We start from the raw sequence: 11705 nt of genomic DNA on the forward strand, positions 1-11705 counted from the left end.
ATTTCTATGGGACCTTACCTTGCCTCATGTGGTTTGGGGGATCTGGAAAGAAATGAACAACAGGATTTTCAGAGACTCCTACTCCCCTTGTGAAGTGGTGTCTACCAAAATCAAGTGGGCCATTGTAGAAAATTTAAAAGCTGATGGTAAGCCTCTACTTTTTAGAGGTAAGGATGATTCTGACCTACTAAAAAACTAGAATCTTTCTGCTTCCAAAGGCAGAGATGACAACAAAAACAAGAGAGAAAGTAGTAAGTGGTCATTTCCTCCTGCTGGTTGGATCAAAGCTAATTTTGATGGGGTGGCCAAGGGAAACCCAAGGCCAGCTGGGTGTGGGGGAGTGATAAGAAATGAGGTTAGCTATTGTATTGTGGTGGTGGCACTTCCCATGGGATCACAAACCAACCACTTAGCCGAGGCTATGGCTGCTTACCAAACTCTTTCCCTAGTTAAATCTATCAGATTTACTAAAGGTTGGCTTGAGGGAGATTCAAATAATATAGTTCAATTCCTAAAGGGCCTATCCTCCCCTTCATGGACCATAAAGAATATCATATCTCAAGGGAAGGAGATAATCAACTCTGTCGAGCTATGTGTTGTGTCTCACAATTATAGAGAGACCAACACTATTGCTGATTGGGCTGCCAACATGGTCGTCCGTGCTGATCATACTATGAGCTAGAGAGGTGAGTTGGATCTTCCTCACGAGATGTGTGCACTCCTCATTTATGATAGAGTGCATGGTTATGAGAGAGTGATAAGTAATTATGAGAATGCACTTATCAACGAAAAAGGCCATAATAAATTGGAAAGAGCGACGCTTGAAGATTGAGATGGTTTTTAATGCAGACAAGACTTCACATGTTTTGTGGGTTCCCATTTCTATTTTCAAGACCTTCTTGCTTTGCACTTTGATCTCTATTTTTGCCCTATTTTGGACAGTGAAGGATAAGAATTATTTGTTTGTGGATGCCATGGGATGTAATAGGAAAATAATTGAGCCGTTTTCCTGTGATGAATGGAAAGACAAACTGAAGGCCTAGGCTATTATGTAAATGACTAAGATGACAAGGTATATGGAGAGAATTGTAGGGAAAACCCCTATCGTGACCATAATTTTCAAAAAGAATTGGAAAGATGATAAAATTACCATAGCAAGAAGAAAGGTTGAAATTGACGAAGGGATGAGACTAGGAAAATAAAGTTGGTGAAATTCGGCAAAACCTACTACTCACCGAAAGTGATAAAGAAGGTATGAAGATGGATTATGTTTGCTGTCATGCAATATGTTACACTTGATAGTAGATACTCTTGTGTCTACAGTTATTACTTTGTGCTTTTGAATCATTTTCGCTATTAGGACCTTGTGTCTATTCCTTTCTATTTGTTTAGCTTCCTTAATACTAGCATTAAGGATTTTAGGGCTAACCCAGACAGTAACCCTCCCATGCATGAAGGGTTGATGTTGCTATTACACAACCATGTCAAGGCTTCCTCTGTGCAATATTTTATCACCGAACTGTCAGATTCAAATGATGAGTCTAAGAACTTTGATGATAGTGAAGACGATGGTTCTGATATTGAGTGGGAAGATGATGTTGATAGGATTACCCCTGCTAAGGGTTCTAGCAAGGAAAAGGACAAAGATTTGGCTTCTAGGTTTGGAAATAAGGGTAAGTGCAAGAAGTTGTGTCCACTTCATGTGGAAGTTTTGGACTTAGTTAAAAAGTGGAAATCGGGGGGAGTCAATTGGAGACAAATCGGGTTCTCATGTACTCTTAGAATCTCAAGCCGAAAAACAAATGGGATCTCGTGGGCCCCGGGATCCCGAGCCTAGAACCCCAAACGAGATCTCGTGTTGAAATGAAACAGGAAGCGGGATCCTGTTTCATTTCAACACGGGATCCCATTTTGAATATATATATATATAGAAACGAAATGGGGTTCATTTTTTCCATACGAGATCCCGATTGAAGGAGTGAAGCCTTCCCAGGAAGTGCCAGCAAGCCGCCTGCAAGTCTTCCCGGTATGCCCAACACCCATTTATATTCAATATTTCATATTTAAATTAATTTTTTAGTTAAAAAATTAGATTGTTAGTTTAAAAATTATTATTTTTTGTTAAAAAATATTGATTTTAGTTTAATAATTATTTTTTCATTAGAAAAGTATGTTTTTAGTTAAAAAATTAGTTAAATTTAGTTTGATTTTTTTTTAATTATTGATAATGAATTTTTTTTATGAATTGATTAGATTAGGATTTTTTTTAAAGGAATAAATTTAATAAAAATGTTGAAAACCTTGAAACGAAACCAAAACCATCCAAAAAATCAAAACCAAAACATTTAATTTACACGATCAAAACAAAAACAAAAATGAAAACCAAAACCAAAAAATTACACCAAAAAGGAAACTATTTAAAACATTGTTAAAATTTACCAAAATGAAAATCAAAACATAAAAATTTAACTAAAACGTAGAAAAACCAAAACCAAAACTTTTTTTTAAAATAAAATGAAAATGTTGAAAAACCAAAACTTATAGGGTCACATACATGACCATTTGACCCATATGACCTAATATATGACCATATATGAGCATAATGGACCGTAAGGGGTCATATTTAGTCCTAAGGGGTCACACATGTGTTCTAACACATGCACGATCGCTTAGGACCACATATGATCCCATAGGATCACATCATGTCCTAAGGGGTCATATTTGGTCTTCAGGGGTCATGCATGTGTTTTTTAAATGTATGCACGTGACCCCTTAGGACCCAATTTTTTAACATCTATTGTATACAACATACCCCTTATGACCACATAGGATCACATCACGTCCAACCCCTTCCGACCACATATGACCCCATAGGATCAGCCATAGTGTCCAAAGGGGTCATGTATGTGGTCCTAAGGGGTCACACATGCACATTAGAATGTGCATGTGTGACCCCTTAGGACCACATACATGACCCATTAGGACACTATTCATGGTCTTATGGGGTCATACATGTACATGATCCTAAGGGGTCGAACACATGTGTGACAGGCCTTTAGGACCACATTGTGCTCTAAGGGGTCATATATGTGACCCTAAGGGATCATTTATGTGTTAGAACACATGCATGACCCCTTAGGACCCCATATGAGCCATATTAACTTCTTAGTAGTTGGGGTACATACAATTATACCCCAACTACTAGGATGTTAATTTAGGGCTCATATGTGGTCCTAATGGGTCATGCATGTGTTATAACACATGCGTAGGATCCCTTAGGATCACATATATGAAGGTCCCTTAGAACACAATGTGGTCCTCGTCACACATGCACGCGTGAACTAACTCATGCGTTCAACCCCTTCTATGACCATGCATATGTGTAATATGACTCATAAGATCACACAATTGACCCTAAGGGGTCATATGTGGTCCTAAGGGGTCACACATGTACATTATAGAACACATGTGTGTATCCCCTTAAGCCATCTCCTACTTTGAAATTTGTTCCCCTTTTAAGCCGTGCATATGGACTACAATTTAGTTTGATCCCCTTTCTTGCCACATGTCCCAATTAGGCCTACATCCCCTTTTAAGCCATGTTCATATTATACCATGAGTCCCCTTAAGCCATCTCCTATTTTTAAATTCATTCCCCTTTTAAGCCACATGTGTCCTATAATTTATTTTGAGCCATGTCAATATTATACCATGAGTTAGAATGCGTGCATGTGTGTGACGGGCCTTTACTAGGACCACATTATGTTCTAAGGGGTCATAATGTGGTCCAAAGGGGTCACACATGTGTTAGAACACATGTGTGACCCCTTAGGACCACATATGACCACTTTTACCATCCTATTAGTTGGGGTATATTGTATACACTAAGTATACGATGTTAAAAGGGCTCATATATGGTCCTAAGGGGTCACACATGTGTTAGAACACATGCGTGACCCCTTAGGATCACATATGACCCCTTAGAACACAATGTGGTCCTAAAGGCCCGTCACACACATGCACGCGCTCTAACTCATGCGTTCAACCCCTTTTAGGACCATGTACATGTATGACCCCATAGGATCACATGGTGTCCTAAGGGGTCATATTATGTACTCCTAAGGGGTCATGCATGTACATTAGAACATGTATGCATGTCCCCTTAAGCTATCTCTCATTCCCCTTTTAATCCACATGTCCTAATAAATAGTTTGATCCCCTTTCAAGTGCCACATGTCCCAATTAGGCCAGCATCCCCTTAAGACATATATATCTAGTTTAAACACGTGTCCAACCCCTTAGGACACAATGCCACCTTCTTAACATTTATATACACAATATGTATAACTTATGACCCAACTTGACCACATAAGATCTCATAGATTGTGTACATACGCCCATCCCCTTAAGTCATTTTTCTTAAATGATTAGTTACAAAATTTGTAGATGTTAAATTTAAAATTCCTATTCTAAGTACATGAAATTAACTAATTACGACTATAACCCTCTTAAAACATACTATTACGACCATACCCCTTTTAACATACTAGTACCTATTAACTATATATATTATTAAATACCATATATTAAATAGCATAATAGGTCCTATTAACTATATATGAAATTAAGTAATTACGATCAAATTAAATAGAATTAAGACCAAGTCCGCTTTTAAGACACATGTAATTAGGACATACACATGTCTTAAGGGGATCCCAATCGTAATTATTTATTTAAAATTATCCCCTTAAGCCACATGTGTGTCCTATATTTAAAGTAGTTCTTCTTCCCCTTAAGCCACATACATCCTATAATCTAGGCCTATCCCCTTAAGCCACATACATCCTAATTAGGCCTATCATCTTAAGCGTGCATACATCCTAATTAGGCCAATCCCTTTAAGTCATGTGTCTTAAATGATTAATTACAAAATTTGTAGATGCTAAATTTGAAATTCCTATTTACTAATTACTAAATAGTGACCATACGAGCCTCTTAATATACTATTACGACAATACCCATTTTAACATACTAGGACCTATTAACTATATGTATTATTAAATTCCATATAATAAATAGCATGTAATAGGTCCTATTAACTATATATGATTTATTAAGTAATTATGATCAAATTAAATTTAATTATGACCATGTCCCCTCAAGACACATGTAATTAGGAAATGCACACACATCCTATAATTTAGGCCTATCCCCTTAAGCAACATACATCCTAACTAGGACTATAGATCATCTTAAGCCACATACATGATACATCCTAATTAGGCCTATAGATCATCTTAAGCCACATACATCCTAATTAGGCCAATCCCTTTAAGACGTGTCTTAAATGATTAATTACAAAATTTGTAGATGCTAAATTTAAAATTCCTATTCTAAGTACACATGAAATTAACTAATTACAATGATGTACCCCTTTTAACATGTATATTATTATGACCATACCCCTTAAGCCACATGTGTCCCCTATTTAAAGTTTCTTCCCCTTAAGCCACATACATCCTAATTAGGCCTAACTCCCTTAAGCCACATACATCCTATTAGGCCTATCCCGTTAAGCCACTTGTCCTAGTTAGGCCAATCCTTTTAAGCCATGTGTCTTAAATGATAGATAACAAAACTCGTAGATGCTAAATTTGAAATTCCTATTCTAAGTACATGAAATTAAATGATTATTGACCGTACAAGGTCCTCTTAACATACTATTATGATAATACCCCTTTTAACATACTAGGACCTATTAACTATATATATATATATATATAAATTCCTATTCTAAGTACATGAAATTAAATGATTATTGACCGTACGAGGTCCTCTTAACATACTATTACGATAATACCCCTTTTAACATACTAGGACCTATTAACTATATATATTATTAAATGCCATATATTAAATAGCATGTAATAGGTCCTATTAACTATATATGATTTATTAAGTAATTATGATCAAAATAAATTTAATTACGACCATGCCCCTAAAGACACATGTAATTAGGAAATGCACGTACATCCTATAATTTAGGCCTATCCCCTTAAGCCACATACATCCTAATTAGGCCTATATATCATCTTAAGCCACATACATCCTAATTAGGCCTATAGATCATCTTAAGCCACTTAAATCCTAATTAGGCCTATAGATCATCTTAAGCCACATACATCCTAATTAGGCCAATCCCTTTAAGACGTGTCTTAAATGATTAATTACAAAATTTGTAGATTCTAAATTTGAAATTCCTATTCTAAGTACACATGAAATTAATTAATTACGACCACGTACCCCTTTTAACATGTATAATATTATGACCATACCCCTTAAGCCACATGTGTCTCCTATTTAAAGTTTCTTCCCCTTAAGCCACATACATCCTAATTAAGCCTATCCCTATAAGCAACTCATCCTAGTTAGGCCAATCCCTTTAAGTCGTGTGTTTTAAATGATTAATTACAAAAAATTTAGATGCTAAATTTAATTACGACCTATTTAGGCCTATCCCCTTAAGCCAAAATTGTCCTAGATTTCTAGTTTGATCCCCTTAAGCCATGTGTCCTAGTTAGGCCAATCCCCTTAAGTCATGTGTGTTACAATGATTAATTACACAAAATTTCATAGATGTTAAATTTTAAATTCTTATACATGATCATATCTGTAAAAAAGCATGTTCTTGATTTCATACATACATACATACATACATACATACATACATACATACATACATATATATACATATATATATATATATATATATATATATATATATATATATATATATATATATATATATATATATATATATATATATATATATATATATATATATATATATATATATATATATATATATATATATATATATATATATATATATATATATATATATATATATATGTAAATTTTTTATCATTTATCTGTTTGTAGAGCTTGTATATGTATATGTTTACAATGTATATATATGTAGATTGGACATGTTTTAAAATTATTAATAATTTATTCATGTTTTAGTTTCAAAAGTTAGATTTTAAATTTTTATTTGATTTACAATTAAATGTATGTACATATATATATCTATATATATATGCAGAGCTCAGATTACATACACATCATCACATGGATGAGTTTGATATAGAATATTTGCTTAATGCAGTAGGGCCTCAACCCCCCCCAGATGACCCTGCCCATAGTGCACCACCTCCACCCCCACCTCCACCCCCACTCCCTCCTCCACCTCCACCCCCACCCGATCATCATCCTCCACCTCCTGATTCTGCTAAGGCTCAATTTTGAGACATTATTGATGAGAATGTTGTTTTCATATAGGGAAAAGTTAATGAGATCCTTAGAGCACCACATATATCCCCACACATGCATCATTATTAATTTAGTTAGGTCTATAGATGCAGAGATCAATTCACATCGAGCATGGAGAGAGGAGAGACGTCAGTTTTATTCTCATGGCCTCTCCTATAGGGATATTTTGAGCTTAAGAATAGACAAATCTCACTTTGTTCTATATTTTTCAAACCCCATCACAGGTGAACCCATTCCACCAAATAAATCTTGCATATCCATGGGGTGGTGCACACATTGGGGCATGGCCGATAATTTTTGGGATCGATGGCAGATTGTATTTGACACCTTACCACATGCAACTTAGAGTGCCCTTTATACTTATTGGAGAAAATTATATGCAGAGTTTATTTTGGGTTTAAAGCCCAATTATTTTGATATTAGAGAATTCTAGGGTATTGGTGGTGGTATGCCACGGGATAGGTTGGGGACACGTATTGAACCCAACAGACCTGCCCGTCGCTAGGCCATTGTGGCTCCTATGCCTGTTATACCTTGGACTATTCATCAACTTTCTCTTATCTCCACATTGGACTCATTGACCACACTCACTGGTAACCTTAGTCAGCAGACAACTGATTTATTGGACCGTGGCCATATTGGGACCGGTGAGGATGATGTTGACATGAGTACAACCATTCCACATTTATCAAAACCTCATTTTTGTATGAGTTTCCATCGACTATGATATGGGCCTTGTGATGGTCCAGACCTTGCTTCAAGTTCACATCATGGTCCATCTTCTTCAGCTACACGAGGAGCATCCACTGATCGTGATAATATTGGTTCATATATCGATTTTCTTTGTGCCGATGATCATCCCATAGATCATGATTCATGTGGTAAACAGGTATGGGGAGATCCAGTACATACATATAATTTGCACTATATATTTAAATTTTTATTTATATAGATCTCTCTATCTACATGTCTTCACTATTTACACATGTATGTCTCTAGCCCATGTTTGGGGCCACTATGACACTAGCTTCCACGCCAGATTATTCACCTGCCATTGTTGTGAGTGTAGCTCCTCCAACATCAGTTGTTGCAGATGAGCAGAGAGATTTAGTACATTGACACTCTATCTCAATATATATATATATATATATTCAGAGATTTTCTAATTTTTTTCATCAAACTTACATGATATTTTAAATAAATAAATAAACATGTACAATTGATTTAATATCTAGATTTAATTAATTTTGTTGTATAGGTGGACACAACCATCAGGATGAGTTTACATTCAGATGGGCCATATGATCATCCTAACCCTCTTGTTAGTTTTTTGCAGACATCGTCTGCATTTTAGGTATTTAATGTTGATTTAAATTTAAATTTTTTTAAAAAATTAATACAAGTTTCAGTGTTTTTATTTAAAAATTAAATTAATTTGTATATATATATGTACATGCGTGCATATAATTGACATGTTCAACTCTTTTTTTAAATACCTTGTAGGATCTTTTTGATAGTGGAGCTTTTGTTGATGTCGCTCAGGATACATTACATAGAGGAGATGATCTGAGTCAGGTACATGTGTATGAACATTAAATTCTCTAGTTCAAATTGAACATTTTAAATATAAATTTATTTTAAATTTCTATTTTAAATCATTGATCTTGATCTATATATGTGTATGTACTATATAGAATGAGATACCAGTACCATTGAGTGCCCCTATAACACCTAGAGATGCAGAGCCCTCAGTGGAGTCTAGAGGAGATGAGCCTACTCATGTACACGTATGTGCTACTGAACTTATTAATTGGAATTTTTAAATTGTTTTTAAATATATATATATACATATATAATTACACATGAACTACGTAGAACTCTCACAAACTTGAACATTTTTGTCTTGTAGAGTAGATCTTCTCCTCATTCTCATCCGCGTGGCTTGAAGAGGAATCTAGAATGATTTAGGGCTTACAATCCTCTTCATTTTAGGGATATATATATATATATATATAGATTTGTTACATGTTTCATGCAGTTTACTATCATTTGATCATTCTATCCCATGGGACTTGTTTATTTTGTGCACTTTGATTATATATTTCATTTTGAGCATGAACTTGATGTACATGTGTACATGTGTACACATGGACTTGTTTATTTTGCGTGTACACTTTGATTATATTTCATGTTGACCACATGTGGACTTGTTGAACATCACACATAGACTTGATATACATATGCACGTGTACATGTGATATATATATATGTTTTACGTTCGAGTGAATTTCTAGTACACATACATACATGTTGCATGGAAATTATATTTATACATATATTTATTTATTTATAATCATCCGAAGCTATGTATTTCATTTAAATTTTTAATTTAAATCTATATACATGTGTATGTGTACATACATACTAAAAATAAATGAAGCTTGCAATTGTTTAAGTAGAGATAAAATAAATAAATACATTAAAAATAAATGAAGAAAGTGTAATTGTACACATATACACATAAGCAATTGATATTTGTAAAAATAACACACTTGTACACACACATATATGTACATTAAAAATAAAACACTTGCAATTTTGATATTTTTTAAAATAACACATGTACACACATTGTATACATTAAAAATTTAATTCAAAGCAATTGATAATATTTAAAATAACACATGTACATGCACAAATATACATACTAAAAACTTCTGTAAAAAAGTTTAATCCTGGTGCATCTCTTGAATATAATAATTTAGCTTCATCCACATGTCTCAAATTTAAAAGTTTCAAGATCCACACATCTTATATCTATATAAATTTAAAGAACTCAATATTCTGAAAGCTAAAGTATTATATAAGTTTGATCCAATCTAACACATTAAAAGTAGTTTCAAAAGTGAGATCTAGATAAAATAAATCTCCATAGTTTCAAAAGTGATCTAGATAAATTAGATCTCCATAGTTAAAAGTAGTTACAAGATGTACCTACATGCACAAAAAAAAATTTTAATCAGAACTTAATTAGAATTAAACTATTAAATGCATGTATATTAACTAAGTCAAATTTATTTAAAAATACAAAAATATTAACTAAGTCAAATTTAACCAAAAAAATGATGCACATGTAGCAATTAGGACACGACTTAAGGAGATGCAAGCCTTATTAGGACATGTGGCAAGAAAGGGGATCAAACTAAATAGGACATAGCTTAAAAGGGGAAATTAACTAATTAGGACATGTGAACTGCTCTTAAGGGGATCTAACTAAATAGGACATGTGGCTTTTAAAAGGGGATCGTTTGAACTAATTAGGACATCGAAAACTGTAAGGGAATCTATCTACATATTCGGGACATGTGGCAAGGAAGGGGATGGAATGATTTATCATTGAAAAACAAAATGGTTTCAAAATTTATTAAAAGCAATTTAACAATTTATCAATGAAAAACATCAAATATAGAAATTAAAACTAAATATTTAACAAAAAAATGATGCTTACCAATTCATTGGAAATCTTCATTTAATTCTAAATATTCATGAACTCATTTCACATGCCACCAACAATAAAAAACTACTATAAGATAAACCTACATCAACAAAAAATAGTTAGATATATATTATATATAGGATTTATAGGGGGTGAATTTAAGTTAAAAATAGGACAATGTGGCTTAAGGGGAAATTAACTAATTAGGACTTGTATGAGGCAAGCTGAAGGTGATGGGCATAATTGGGACATGACTTAAGGGGATCAAACTATAAATAGGACATGTGGCTTAAAAGAGGATCATTTGAACTAAATAGGACATGGCTTAAGGGGAAATTAATTGATTAGAACATGACTTGACTTAAGGGGATGGGTGTACAATTGGGAAATGTGGCTTAAGGGAATCAAAATAATAAGGAAATGTGGCTTAAGGGGACAAAAAAAATTAGAATCTAGATGGAAGTGCAAAATAGTCAAGTTCACATTTTAAATGAATTATGAAAAACCTATATATGTTAAAAGCAATTTATCAATTAAATCATTGAAAGACATGTACTTTTAAAAACAAGTATGCACACCTCTATATATTAAATACTTATTCCATTACATGTACCATAGTTGTGTAAGAGCTCTCAATAAGGGGATGGACCTATATATCAAACAATAATATTTAAACCATTTACATGATCAAATGGTATAATCAAAAGAAATTATACACACACACACACACATATATACATATATACATATATATATATATATACATATATACACACACACATATATATATATTATATATATACATATATATATATATATGTATATATATATATTATATATATACATATATATATATATGTATATATATAATATATAT

The sequence above is a fragment of the Cryptomeria japonica genome, chromosome 6 (genome assembly GCF_030272615.1).
Source record: "Cryptomeria japonica chromosome 6, Sugi_1.0, whole genome shotgun sequence".
Classification (NCBI taxonomy): Eukaryota; Viridiplantae; Streptophyta; class Pinopsida; order Cupressales; family Cupressaceae; genus Cryptomeria; species Cryptomeria japonica.